Source organism: Pseudophryne corroboree, chromosome 9, assembly GCF_028390025.1.
Source record: "Pseudophryne corroboree isolate aPseCor3 chromosome 9, aPseCor3.hap2, whole genome shotgun sequence".
In the NCBI taxonomy this organism is placed as follows: domain Eukaryota; kingdom Metazoa; phylum Chordata; class Amphibia; order Anura; family Myobatrachidae; genus Pseudophryne; species Pseudophryne corroboree.
Genome location: NC_086452.1, coordinates 82,046,709 through 82,061,829, shown reverse-complemented (window position 1 = coordinate 82,061,829; position 15,121 = coordinate 82,046,709). Strand labels below are relative to the sequence as shown.

Sequence of the window (15,121 nt, the reverse complement as noted above, 5' to 3'; positions counted from 1 at the left end):
GTGGACCTTGATAGAACAGACAATTGAAATTAGGCCCCCTCGGAGGAAAAATTTTAAAAATTCGCTTCACACCCTCGATTCCTGAACGGTAAGCGTTCAAAAACCGACGAGTAAACATGTTTTTGGGTTAGCGCAACAGGCGCACTTATAACTTATCTATACGGACATAAGACTTATATGAGGCCGACTTCCAGCGACCCAACTCCCGAATAGCCGCTGGTGATGAACCAGCGGCCGCCGCATGGGTAGCCGCCCCAATCCGAAAGGAATGAGTACCGAAGTCCGCCTCCTGTAAGCCCAACGCCGTCAAACATTCCTTGAACACCGATGGGAACTGAAACTTTGTCTGAGGGTCCGACTGCGCGTGCACCAACAACTGGTTACCCCCCGGAGGTCTTAACCGCACATACTCCTGCGTCAGCCGCAGCTGGCAAGCGCCCGTACCTCCCTGAGCCTCCAAGGATAACCAGCGACCCCGACCTGTTTGATCTGTCTTGGACCGCACAATCCTACAGAGCAACAGGCCTTCCTGCAGGCGCACATTCTCGTAGAGCAGACCCGATTCCCGGGACGCCTTGCTGCTCGCCACTAACTCGCACACCCGAAAAGCCCCAAAAAAGGCCAGGGCATACGCGCTACTAAACAATGCCGCCTCAAATTCCGAGGACGCAATCCGAGGCCGCACCCGCATCAATTCTGCTAGCAGCTGCAAAGTTATAGGCCTACGCGAATCCGCAGGCGCCGGGTGCAACCTAGCCCCACCTTTCAGCGCTCTGGAAAGGACGAACGACCCCGTGGGGTCCGCCGTCCCGTGGAGTCGCGAGTGAAAGGCGATGCCCGCAAGGGCAGTAGCCATGGCCGCTTTTGACCTGCCGTTCTGGTAATGCTCCCAAACAAAGGTCAACAGGGCGTCGGCCGAGGACTCACCTGCTACCCCGTACCTACTCTGAAAGGCTGACCAATCCCGCCATGCAGCATCATACGCTACGCAGCGTGGAGGGAGCCAGTGCACACCTGGCTAATGCCGTTAAAACGCTTCGACCATGCGCCAGACAGAAGGTGGGCACTGTAACCCCTCTGCCTCCGCACCCGGAACCAACGTCCAGAATTTGTCAAACTGGAACCGGGACAATGCATCCGCAATTCCATTGTCAACTCCAGGAACGTGGCGAGCCCTAAAATTAATATTACGCTGCAAACAAACCAACACTCAATGCCTTAGCAGTCGCAGCGCCTGCGGAGAGGAGGAACGCTGATTATTAATCGCATGCCCTACCCCCAAGTTGTCGCAAAGACACAAAATGTCCTTATTTGCGAACCGTCCGGCCCATAACTCAAGCGCCACGATGATAGGGAACAATTCCAGCAACAGAAGGTTCTTGGTAAACCCACGCGCTACCCAAGATGCCGGCCAGGGCGCAGCGCACCATGCGCCAGCGAAGAACGCGCCAAACCTTAGACTGCCGGACGCATCCGTGAACAATTGCAGCTGCTTACTGGAACAACAAGTAGCGGGCCTGAAAACTTCCCTGTTGAAGGACACCAGGATCGAGACCCAAATCCGCAAATCATCCTTGATCTCGCGGGAAAGGTACACTGAGTGATTCTGCCGAAACGTCCCCGCGGTGGCCCGTTCGAGTTTGCGACAGAAAATCCTGACCATGGGGATAATCCGACACGCAAAATTGAGAGAACCAAGCAAGGACTGCACCTGCTTAAGTCGAACCCTGCGTTTGCTAAACCGTCTGTAATCAAAACCCACTAGTTTCCGCACCTTATCTTCGGGCAAGCGACAGCACCCCCCTACCGTGTCCATTTCTATACTTAAGTAGCCAAGACAAGTGCAAGGACCCTCGCACTTATCCTGCGCCACCGGTACCCCTAAAGCGCAGAATAACGACCTGGCCACCGAGAGAAATGTCCCCACAGACCGAACTGTCTCCGGGCCCTACAAAAAGAAAATCATCCAGGTAGTGAGCCACCCCCAGCTGCCCGGAGGCGGTCTGGACGCACCCGTGCAAAAATGTGCTAAAGCACTCAAAGTAGGCTCAGGAGACAGAGCAACCCATGGGGAGACACCGATCGACGTAGAATTCGCCCCCCATTTTGAAACCCAGAAACCGTAGGGTATCTGGGTGTAGCGGGAGTAGCCGAAAGGCCGACTCCACGTCCCATTTTGCCAACAGACTCCCCGGACCACAATCCCGCACTAATCGCAGCGCGCCGTCAAACGACTGATATCGAAATCTGCACTGGGCTTCCGGGATAGCGTCGTTGACCGACAACCCCAGCGGGTGCAACAAGTGCTGTATCAAACGAAACTTGCCTATGGCCTTCTTGGGCACTACCCCTACTGGGGAAATGCACAAGGAGGGCAGCGGGGAAAAGGCGTAGGGCCCAGCCATGCGCCCCAGCCCGATCTCCCCGACAACCTTCCGCCGGACTTCCTGCGGGAATTCCCGAGCCGATCTCAAATTCTGGCGTGCAACCACATACACCGAATCCGGGAGTAGCAAACGAAAACCGTGCTGAAAGCCCTCCAAGAGAAACGATGCCGCCGCCACATCGGGGTACAAGGTAAGCCAGCGCTGCAACTCGGAACTAAAATCGGGGAGAAGGCCTTACTTGCCACCTCCACCGTCCTTGGTGTAAGCGGCCGGCTTACTGCCTGTCGCCGCGGTGCATTCCTTGGCCGGGTGACTGTCTCCGCACAACCTACATGAGTGGCGAAAATGACAACTCGTACCTTTAACGCATTTGCCGTCGTAGTAGGCAACGCACTTGCCTTTCCCCGTCAATCGGGAAGCCGCCGCCCCGGCCGCCCCGGGCTTCTTGGCCGCGACGTCCGGGGTGGGTTTGACCTGCTGCGTGACCACCAACCACACCTCAACGTCCCTAAAAACCCGCGGGCAGGATGGGGTTGCCATCCTGATTGCGACGAAACTTCTCGTCGCAATCCCGCCACGCGGAACCCTTGGATTTTAAGTACATATCGTGTACTAAAAACACATATTTCACCAAGTTGACATACTCCGAGGGACGCGATTCCGTGTAGCAAGCCCTGAACACCAAAAAACCACGCAGCCACTGGTGAAAATTGCGAAACGCATTTTCCCCAATGCCACCTGGCTTCTTGGCTGCTTAAAATCCTTGCCGCATTTCTTCCGTAAGGGTGAATATGTCTACATACTTCCCCTTGCGGATTCTTTCCCGCATGCACTTGCGAAACCCCCTTGTAACTGCCGTGCTGGCGCAATGTACCATCTCGCCGTAACGGAGGGGAGGGGGTCAGAGGGGATCACCTGCGCAGGAGCGGCCACCTTATGCGCCTCCTTAGCCATTCGCCGCGCGATGAGCCTAGCTAATTTACGCGGGCGCCGTGGAGAGCCGGATGATACGCTGCTAGCAGCCGAGGAACTATAAGTTGAAACGTGTAAAGGAAGTTTAGCTCACCGGAGATCGAAGGACCCGGAACCGCGTCGTCCGCTGCTACCGCCTCCGCCGATGTCCGCACCTCCCCGGTTGCTGTTGCGCTCGTCCGTGACCTTCGCCTCCTGCCGGGCGCAGCACTTGCATTGAACGGGACCTGTGAGGAAGAAACAGAGGGGACAACAGGCGTAGGGGGGACCAAATCATCAGTACCAAGTGTTTGAACCTGCGGAGGAGGAGTCCCTGCCCCGCCGCTCCGCGGCGGACGGCCGCCTGGAAGCTGCAGGGAGGGAACCCCCCCCCCCCCACGAGGCGTACCCAACCGACTGCGTAAAAGCAGCCCCGCTCACTGTCCCGACATTCGCGGGGTAAGAAGGCCGCCACGCAACATGCGGCGGGCAGCCGCTCGTCCCCGCCCATCCGGCGGACGCCGGAAGAAACTGAGGGGGCCCCGGGAGAGGAGGCCAACCCTGCGCCACCCGATTCCCCCTGAATAGTGACTGTCCCGCCTGAAGGCCCGCAAAGGCCGGAGGGGGCACCGCGACCCGAGGTCCGCCGACCGACCACGTGGTCTGCACGCCTGCGCCCGCGTCGGTTACGTGCTGGGAAAACTGTGTACCTGACGCAGTCGTGAAACCCATGGAGGGCATGCTGGCGGCTAAGGGGAATGTCGGAGCCAGAGGCCACGGGACACCCCCGGAGAAGGGCTGGCCTCCCGTGAAGCTCCGTTGCGCTTCCACCGACAGGGGCGTGCCGGGTGTCACGTAAGCCGTCGAGACGGCCAACTGTGTGGACCCCAACTGACATGACCCTGGAAGGGCGAGGGCAGGGGTTTGAAACCCTGCAAATGGGGACGCCGCGAAAGCAGCCGGGAGGGCTGATGACCAGGGGCCGCCGACGCAGGCCCCCGACGTGGGGGCCGCGTCTGCGAAACCCTGCCATGTTACCGCAGCTGGGGCGGGCGCAGCGGCCGACACTGCCACGGCCCCTGCCCCAGACACATCAGGCCTAAAACCACCTTCATTCCCCCCTATGCACTGGGGTGTGGAAATACCAGCGTTGTGTAGTGTCAACTTGTGGCCCTGCGCTGCTCCGAGGACAGCGGGGGTCTCCCCCCGCTGTCCCAGGCTCATGGTCCCTGGCTGTGCACTGTTCCCCCCCTCACCCCCCGCCGCGCCTCCCCGGCCGCCCGGCACCACGTGCGCCGCCGGGTCGCAGCCGAAAGCCGCCCGCGGGGAAGGAGGAGGGGGGCCGGAGCGGATACCCGCACCGACAGAAGGAGAGGACGCAGGGGGCTGTGATGCTGCGGGAGTCTGTGCCCGCGGCCAGACGCCACGTGACGCGCGGCCGCTGGCCGCCTGCCTGCGTCCGGCCGGGGAGCGGGCTGTCGCTGCCCGCCCCCGCCGCGTGTCTGCAGCCGTGGAAATAGTTCTCCTGAGCCCTATGCTCGGGGAACGAGAGCGGAGGCCGCTCCCCGACTCCACAAGGCGGCAGGGGGGGGTGCTGACCGTCTGGGGCGCGACATGACGGCGGGGAGGGAGATACTAATAAAGGCCCACTGGCACCTGGACAGAAAAAGCGCAGCAACAGGGGGGGGGAGCAACAGGGTGATATATGCCCAGAGACAGTAAACTGCATATAACAATGCAACAGCAATATGAAAAGGGGGGGTATACTTAACCTTCCTGGGCCATAAACTGAAAGGCAAGAGGGAGTCTAACAAGATGGCCACCCCTTATATACTAAACTAAGACCCTCCTCTCCATCTTGATGCACAACCCTCTAATCCAATAGGAAAAAACCCAAATGGGAAAACTGATCTGCCTAGCAACTGCTTAGTCATTTAACAACCAATCACAAAAAGTTGATCGCTTATATTGCCTCAGGCTTATGCAGCCTTCAGCTTATCTAATTGAATAAAAACAATAATCACTCGAGAACTACTCATACTTTACACACACATTTTTTGGTATTCTTATATTGTATTCAAACACAAATTCTTTACAGCTCACCTATATCTTTATATTTAGATCCCTATGTAATACAACTTTTATTTACTTAAGTTTTGATGTTTCGAATTTTCCAGGTTCCCCAATTTGCAGAGTCTGGCACTCTCTAGCCATAATGGGAAGCTTCCAGGACATAAGCACACTCAGCAGCAGATGGCCGATCAAGACATTATTGACTGTGGTCTCGCAATGTGCTGGATGTCTGACAGACCTCTCATTACAGCTGCTTGAGTGCAGTGATACATAACAACAACCAGAGCTGTGTCTATAGGGGAAATGCTATTTAGACAAAAACACTGAATTCATTTTACTGAACAGAAAAGCAGAACTGCCAATGTAAAAAGAAAGTCCGAGTTAATGATATCCCATAACTGGAATTTACAAATCCAGAGCTTAATTCATTTAATTTGTGAGTACATTTACATATAAATAAATGGCATTCAAACCTAAAATAATAACATTTGACAGCTTAAAAATAACAGATAATGATAAAAATCAATCAATCAATCAATCAATCAACAATAATAATAATAATAATAATAATAATACCCAACAAAAAATGGTTTAGTTACAAAGTATATTTGAACGACTTTAGGGTATTTTGGGGTTTCTGAATTAAAAAATGAAAGTAGTTCTTTCATAATTGCTCTAGCTCTTGAAACAATTAATAGGGAATCTACGAGAACATTATAGAAGATGAAACATTAATATTCTAGGGGGTAAATTTACTAAGATGGGAGTTCTATTAAAGATGGGATGTTGCCCATGGCAACCAATCAGATTCTACTTCTCATTTATCTAGCACCTTCTAAAAGATAATTCCTGGAATCTGATTGGTCGCTATTGGCAACATCCCATCTTAAATAGAACTCCCATCTTAGTAAATTTACCCCTAGATGTTCACTCCGTGATCATTCTAGAATACAGTATCTCCCCTCTGTATATACTGTAAGTGATCGGCCACTGGCAGTTGAGCAGTTCGCATTATCTATTGTGTTTTTCTTGTTTCTTATCCGTGTAAGCAGAGTCAATCTAGCAAAACTGATGTCATATTCAGAATCAGCAACTTTGGCATTATACTGGCGCTAAACCAAAGGAAAACAGAAGGAGAACATTCTACCCAAAATCAGGAATACTGAAGGACTGCAAACATCAAATGTGAGTTCACTTACTCTTCACAACTAACAACTCCTATCTGGGTAACCTGGACACACAACACTAAATTCTATGTTTTGGGACTCTGCTAGAAATATCTACTTCACCAGCAAAAATGTGTTTTAAATAATACTTTCAGTTTTTCACAAACATATGAATTCACAGCTGTACCAATGTCATTATGCCTTTATACATTTGAAAGGCATGTCTGAATTACCATTGCTTTTTTGCCTAACTTAACAACCTTTCATTTCTAACACAGTCTAACTTATAATTCAGTTTCTTTCTGCAACCTTATAATCTTCACTTTTACTTCACTTGACACTATATTATTGCCATTGAACATAGACAAGTACCAACACAGTACTTTCACCTGCATTCCTGCAATTCTCCTGACTGCCTCTATCTTACAGCCCATACTGCTATTCCAATTTTTCACCCCCTATTTATCTCATCCACACTACAGTATGTCCAGGTTTTCTTCAACTCCCCCATCACTCAATATCTACCCAATACTTTATTTTGCTGTCAGTTGCCCTCTCTATCATCTTTCCCCCCTAGTCTCCTGCGTCTCCTCTCCCCCCATCTCTGTCTCCCATCCACCCCTCTGCTTCCCTTCCGTTCCCCTCCTGTTACCTCAGTTTCATTCACCTCTGCCTTGGCTTTGGTTACCTTGATGCTTATTTCAGTGTTATGTCTGCTGATGCAGAAATGTTTATATATTATTACCTTGTACTTGTCCTACATTGTCTAGTACTCTAATGGTGCGTACATAGTACACTGGCCGATATATCGGTGGCTCGTCGGCCAGTGTGTATGAGCGATATGTCTGTGAACGCCGTCGTTCGCAGACATATTGCGTCGGCCCTGCAGCACAGCCGACGGCCAATATATCTAACAATATATTGGCGCATCACTGTGTGTTTACGGGTGGTCAGCTGACCGCCCGTACACATTCTGCAGCAGCCGGCGGTGATTGCCGGCTGAACTGGGTAGGCGCATGTAAACGCCCATCCAGTTCTTGACGTCAGTCCCCGATGGATCGCGCAGTGTGTATGCTCAACACACTGCCCGGTCCGTCCATAGATATATCTGCAGATCAATTGATCTGCAGATATATATATTTGAGTGTGCCCAGCATAAATTGCTGTTTTTCTTGTTTTGCTGATTTAAACAGGATTTTAATACCTACCGGTAAATCCTTTTCTCCCAGTCCGTAGAGGATGCTGGGGTCCACTTCAGTACCATGGGGTATAGATGGTTCTGCAGGAGCCAGGGGCACTTTATGACTTTTTCAGAGTGTGAACTGGCTCCTTCCTCTATGCCCCTCCTCCAGACCTCAGTATAGGAACTGTGCCCAGGGAGACGGACATTACGAGGAAAGGATTTACTTTTTAAGTTAATGGTGAGATTCATACCAGCTCACACCTCAACCATGCCGCACAACATGGCATTCAACACAACACATGCTAACTAGCATGAAACATTACAGCAAACGTGCTGAAGAAATTTTAACAAATTAACAACTGCAGGTAAAGTACGCACTGGGTTGGGTGCCCAGCATCCTCTACGGACTAGGAGAAAAGGATTTACCGGTAGGTATTAAAATCCTGTTTTCTCATACGTCCTAGAGGATGCTGGGGTCCACTTCAGTACCATGGGGTTATACCAAAGCTCCAGTACGGGCGGGAGAGTGCGGATGACCCTGCAGCACCGATTAACCAAACTTTAGGTCCTCATCGGTCAAGGTGTCAAACTTGTAAAACTTAGCAAACGTGTTTGTCCCTGACCAAGTAGCTACTCGGCAAAGTTGTAATGCCGAGACCCCCTGGGCAAACGCCCAGGATGAGCCCACCTTTCTAGTAGGATGGGCATTCACCGAATTCGGTATCGGCAATCCTGCCATGGAATGAGCATGCTGAATCGTACCTCTGATCCAACGCGCAATAGTCTGCTTAGAAGCAGGACACCCAAACTTGTTGGGAGCATACAGGACAAATAGAGCCTCTGTTTTCCGTATCTTTTCTTGCAATATAAATTCTCAAAGCTCTGACCACATCCAGAGACCTTGAAGCATCAAAGGTGTCAGTAGCCACTGGCACCACAATAGGCTGGTTTATATGGAAAGAAGAAACCACCTTTGGAAGAAACTGCTGACGAGTTCTTAGCTCAGCCTTATCTTCATGGAATATCAAGTAAGGGCTCTTGTGAGACAAGGCCCCTAACTCAGACACCCTTCTTGCGGATGCCAAGGCCAACAGCATGACCACTTTCCAAGTGAGAAACTTCAACTCTATCTCCTGGAGATGTTCAAACTAATCCGATTGAAGGAACTGCAACACCACATTAAGAGCCCATGGTGCCACCGGAGGCACAAATGGAGGTTGGATGTGCAGAACCCCTTTTCACGAACGTCTGAACTTCTGGAAGGGAGGCCAATTGTTTCTGAAAAAATACGGACAAGGCTGAAATTTGGACCTTGATTGAACCCAATCGTAGGCCCGCATCCACACCCTCCTGGAGAAAATGGAGAAAACGTCCTAACTGAAACTCTTCTGTTGGAGCCTTCTTGGTTTCACACCAAGACACATATTTTCTCCAAATACGGTGGTAATGTTTAGACGTTACTCCTTTCCTGGCCTGAATAAGAGTGGGAATGACTTCTTTGGGAATACCCTTTTGGGCTAGGATCCGGCGCTCAACAGCCATGCCGTCAAACGTAGCCGCGGTAAGTCTTGATACACGCACGGCCCCTGCAGCAGCAGGTCCTCGCGAAGAGGAAGAGGCTGAGGATCTTCTATGAGCAACTCCTGAAGATCTGGATACCAAGCCCTCCTTGGCCAGTCTGGGACAATGAGGATCGCTCGAACCCTTGCTCTTCTTATGATCTTGAGAATTTTCGGAGTGGAAGTGGAGGGAAGACATACACCGACCGAAACACCCACTGGGTCACTAGTGCATCCACTGCTATTGCTTGAGGGTCTCTCGACCTGGAACAATATCTCTGAAGCTTCTTGTTGAGACGAGATGCCATCATGTCTACTTGAGGAACTCCCCAAAGACCTGTCACCTCTGCGAAGACTTCGTGGTCGAGGCCCCATTCTCCTGGATGGAGATCGTGTCTGCTGAGGAAGTCTGCTTCCCAGTTGTCCACTCCCGGAATGAAAATTGCTGACAGAGCTCTTACATGTCTTTCTGCCCAGAGGAAGATCTTTGTCACCTCTGCCATCGCCGCTCTGCTTTTCGTTCCGCCCTTACGGTTTATGTACGTGACTGCTGTTACATTGTCTGACTGGATCTGTACGGGTTGATCTTGAAGAAGATGTACCGCTTGTAGAAGGCCATTGTAAATGGCTCTCAACTCCAGAACGTTTATGGGAAGACAAGTTTCTTGACTTGACCATCTTCCTTGGAAGCTTTCCCCCTGAGTGACTACTCCCCAGCCTCGGAGACTCGCATCCGTGGTTACTAGGACCCAGTCCTGAATCCTGAACCTGCGTCCCTCTAGGAGGTGAGAACTGTGTAGCCACCACAGGAGTGAAATTCTGGCTTTGGATGACAGGATTATCCCCTGATGCATGTGTAGGTGATGTCTGGACCATTTGTCCAACAGGTCCCACTGGAAAACTCTGGCATGGAATCGGCCAAACTGTATGGCCTCGTAGGCCTCTACCATCTTCCCCAACAACCGAATGCATTGATGAATCAACGCTCTTGTTAGTTTCAGAATTTGTTTGACCATTCTCTGGATTTCCAGAGCCTTTTCTACTGGAAGAAATACCCTTTGTACTTCCGTATCCAGTATCATCCCCAGAAAGGACAATCTTGTCGTCGGTTCCAACTGTGACTTTGGAAAATTGATGATCCAACCGTGTTGTTGAACTACTGTCAGGGAGAGTGCAATGTTCTGCACCAACCTTTTCCTGGACCTCGCTTTTATCAGGAGATCGTCCAGGTAAGGAATTATGTTGACTCCTTGCTGTCGAAGGAGGACCATCATCTCCGCCATCACCTTGGTGAACACCCTTGGTGCTGTGGAGAGTCCGAACAGCAGCGTCTGAAATTGGTAATGGCAATCCTGCACAGCGAATCTCAGATAAGCTTGATGTGGAGGATAAATTGGAACATGTAAGTAGGCATCTTTTATGTCCACTGGCACCATGAAATCCCCTTCCTCCAGACTGGAAATCACTGCCCTCAGAGATTCCATCTTGAACTTGAACCTTTGCAGGTAGAGATTCAGTGTTTTCAAATTCAGAATCGGTCTGACCGAGCCGCCCGGCTTCGGAACTACGAAGAGGCTTGAATAAAAACCTTCTCCTTGTTGTGACAAGGGAACAAGGACAATGACTTGATCCTGACACAATTTTTGTATTGCTGCTGCAACCACTTCTCTGTCTGTGACAGAAACTGGTAAGGCCGATTTAAAAAATCGGCATGGGGGAATGTCTTGAAACTCCAGTTTGTACCCGTGGGACACTATTTGTAAGATCCACGGGTCCAGGCCAGATTGAACCCAGAACTGACTGAAGAGTTTCAGACGTGCCCCCACCTGAGCGGACTCCCGCACAGGGGCCCCAGCGTCATGCTGAAGATTTGTCAGAAGCAGAGGTTGATTTCTGCTCCTGTGATCCTGGAGACGCTGGGACTTTTTCCCTTTTCCCCTTCCTTTACCCGCAAAGAAAGGGGAACCTTTACCCTTTTTGTATTTATTGGGCCGAAAGGACTGCATCTGAGAGTGATGTGTCTTTTTTGCCGGCGCAGGAGCATTGAGCAAGAATGTGGACTTACCTGCGGTAGCCGCAGAAACTAAGGCATCCAGCCCATCTCCAAACAAGGCCTCGCCCTTGTACGGGAGAGCCTCCATATTCCTTTTGGAATCTGCGTCAGCATTCCATTGGTGAATCCACAACGCCCTCCGTGCTAAGATTGCCATGGTAGCGGCTTTTGATCCCAAGAGACCAATATCTTAAATGGCTTCTAGCATGTACGCAGCAGCGTCTTTGATATGACCTAATGTTAGGAGTATCTCGTATCTATCTGTTGTGTCAATTTCTGATGACAAGTTTTCTTACCACTTTTCAATAACACTACTCACCCACGCACAGGCAATGGTAGGCCTGAGTAGTGTCCCATTGGCCACATAAATAGATTTCAACGTAGTCTCTAACTTGCGGTCTGCCGGCTCCTTTAGTGAAGCCGTCCCAGGCGCAGGAAGAATCACCTTTTTTGTTAACCTTGACAGGGCACTGTCTAAAACGGGGGGTGACTCCCACCTTTTCCTGTCCTCTGCAGGGAAAGGGTAAGCTACCTGAATTCTTTGGGAATCTGAAATTTCTTTTCAGGGTTTGCCCAGACTCCCTCAAAGAGACTGTTCAGCTCATGAGATGGAGGAAAAGTTACATTAATTTTCTTTTCTTTATAAAAGTAAGCCTTCTCTTGTGGTAAAGGAGGAGGCTCAGTAACTTCTAAGACCTCTTTTATAGCAACAATCATGTACTGAATGTTTTTCGCTAATTTTGGATCTAGTCCCCTGGAATCACTAGTGTCGACATAGGAATCAGAGTCCGTGTCGGTATCAGTTTGTACTACTTGTGTAAATTACCTTTTATGTGACCCAGAGGGTTCCCCTGTGGATGAAAAGGCAGGACTATTAAAAATCACATCTTTCACGGATTTTATCCAGGTTTCTGCATGAGACTCAGACTTATCCAATCTCTTACTGATATGATTCACACTATCACATAATTCTTTTACCCATTCAGGCTCGTGGTGTGCCGACAGCGCCACCACATTACAACGCTGTGTTCCTAAAATGGCTCCCTCATGGGAAGAGCTCCCTGCCTCAGACATGTCACACATGTGCACAAACACACCAAAGACATTTCGGGACTTATAGGGGACAGACCCACAGTAAAATCTGTCAGAAGGACACAGAAGGGATTTTCCAGTTCACAACTCAGCACCAATGTTAAAAATCCTGTGACATGTAAAACATCCACAGAGACCCTTAGCACTTTAACACTTGCCAAATAGTATAATTGAGCACCAAAAAAACACTGTGCCCCCCTAATTTGCACCCTAATACTTCTTTCAGAAGTGGAGGAGGACCAGCATTTCTTCCCTGCAGTCTGCTTGGAGAAAATGGCACTGAGCAGTGTGCCATTTGGCTGACTGAGGAGGAAGCCCCGCCCCCTGTAATGTAGGACTGTGCCCACGGCATCATATGCTACTTTTTGCCAGTCTAAGAGTAGGTTTCATGCTGCCCAGAGCGCCCCCCCGCCCCCCCGCGCCCTGCACCCTGCTGTGCACTGTGTTATAGGAAGCATGGCCGCGCAGCGTTCCCACTCGCCACGTGGTACCTTGAGCCGTCACGATGACCGGAGGTCCCACTTGCAGATCTCCGGTAACACTACTCACCAGTCTTCTGACTTCTGGCTCTGTTAGGGGGGTGACGGCGTGCTGTGGGAGTGAGCGCATAGCCGCAGCTAGTGTTCAGTACCCTTCAGGAGCTAATGGTGTCCTGTCAGCAAGAAGCAGAGCCATGAAACTATTTAGGAAGTTGGTTCTTCCCCCTAAGTCCCACGAAGCAGGGAGACTGTTGCCAGTAGTCTCCCTGAAAATAAAAAACCTAACATAAAGTCTTTTTAGTGAAACTCAGTAGAGCTCCACTAGAGTGCGACCAGTCTGCCTGGTCACATTTTCTAAACTGAGGTCTGGAGGAGGGGCATAGAGGGAGGAGCCAGTTCACACTCTGAAAAAGTCTTAAAGTGCCCATGGCTCCTGCGGAACCGACTATACCCCATGGTACTGAAGTGGACCCCAGCATCCTCTAGGACGTATGAGAAAATTATTTCCAAAAATGTACTATAAAATGTGTCCACTTAAGGATGAACTGTCATCCTTTTATATTTACTGTATGTATCATCTAAAAGTTTTTCATAACAGCAAGCTTTGACATTGAACAGCAAATTTGATTTCAAGGCTCTCCGTTTGAGGCTACTTTAGCCATGGTAGTAAAAAAGACTTTGCTCCAGCCCACAAATCACGATCATTTAGGGTTTTGAACCGGCCAAATAAAATTGAAGTTGAAATATCTTTTCTTTAAAGCAATTCAGGCATATGTATTTTCTGCAAACCTGAACTAGAAAAAGAAGTTTTAAATACAAGCATACGACAGCAAATCAACATTAGTGAGTATCAGGGCCGGACTTTCCATTTGGTGCTTCTGGAACATTCCAGAACGGGCGATGGGCAGGTGAGCCGATCCGGTCCCTCAGAGAGCCGAGTAGGCCGTCCGCAGCGCAGCCCCCGACTCTCTGGTTCAGTCGCCCCCACTGGTCTCCTTCAAATGAGGGCATGCTGCAAGTCCACGCCCCCAGCCAGCGTCGCAATGGTAATGGGGGCGTGCACGAGTCCACGCCCCCATGACTCGTGGCACGCCCCTGTACATCGTGTCGGCGCGCCCCCGTGACGAGCGCGCGTATGCTTATGAATGCCCTGGCCGATTTACAGCCCTAGTCCGTCAGTGGTGAGTATAGTGCGTGTTGTAGGGTTTAGCGTAATAAAGATTCTGCGCTCCAAAAGATCAGTGCTGTAAGTCCATGTCTGTATGTTCTTTTACAAGCAGAGATGCTAAAGGAAGCTAAACAACTTTCTGCTGTGAACAGATTTATAATTTCTTTTTGTCGTTATTTACTGAGAAGGGTCAGAATGTTCATACAGCCTAGAAATTATCTAGATATGACCTCATCGTACTTCAGATTGAAGAACTGACAATTGTCAGCTAGTGTAATAACAACTTATCGATCAGGAGAGATAAAAGGATGTTCTGGGTAAAAAGAGATTAAAATTCCATTAGCGCTTTTGCTTAAAATGATACCATGTTTATTTGGCTGTATCATCTTTCATTAATCACGGAGGCGGATGTTTCTGCAATTGTAGAAAATGGTAGAAAATAAAAACCACTTGCATCTACTTTATCTGACAAAACAACAACACTATTTTTTGAGCGTAATATACCGGAATTATTTTTAAAGATACAAGAGATTATTCCCCCATAATGATTTTATAAGTAGTCGTCACATGATAAAATGTAAATTCCCAGAAACTGCCCCATACACATTTCCTAAGGAACCACCACAAGTCAAGGGACAGCTATGGATTTATTAACAGATGTATATATATATATATATATACACTGCTCAAAAAAATAAAGGGAACACTTAAACAACACAATGTAACTCCAAGTTAATCACACTTCTGTGAAATCAAACTGTCCACTTAGGAAGCAACACTGATTGACAATCAATATCACATGCTGTTGTGCAAATGGAATAGACAACAGGTGGAAATTATAGGCAATTAGCTAGACACCCCCAATAAAGGAGTTGTTCTGCAGGTGGTGACCACAGACCACTTCTCAGCTCCTATGCTTTCTGGCTGATGTTTTGGTCACTTTTGAAAGCTGGCGGTGCTTTCACTATAGTGGTAGCATGAGACGGAGTCTACAACCCACACAAGTGGCT

The 15,121-nt window shown here is 49.7% G+C and overlaps 1 long non-coding RNA gene across 2 annotated transcripts in view; it reads left to right on the top strand.

Moving 5' to 3' along the window:
* LOC134956708 (uncharacterized) overlaps positions 1–15,121 on the top strand; it is a 240,495-nt gene that overhangs the window by 154,658 nt on the left and 70,716 nt on the right. For both annotated transcript variants that reach the window (XR_010186115.1, XR_010186114.1), the window contains exon 3: positions 6,464–6,596. This is a non-coding gene — a long non-coding RNA (uncharacterized LOC134956708). The remainder of the gene's footprint in view (positions 1–6,463; positions 6,597–15,121) is intronic.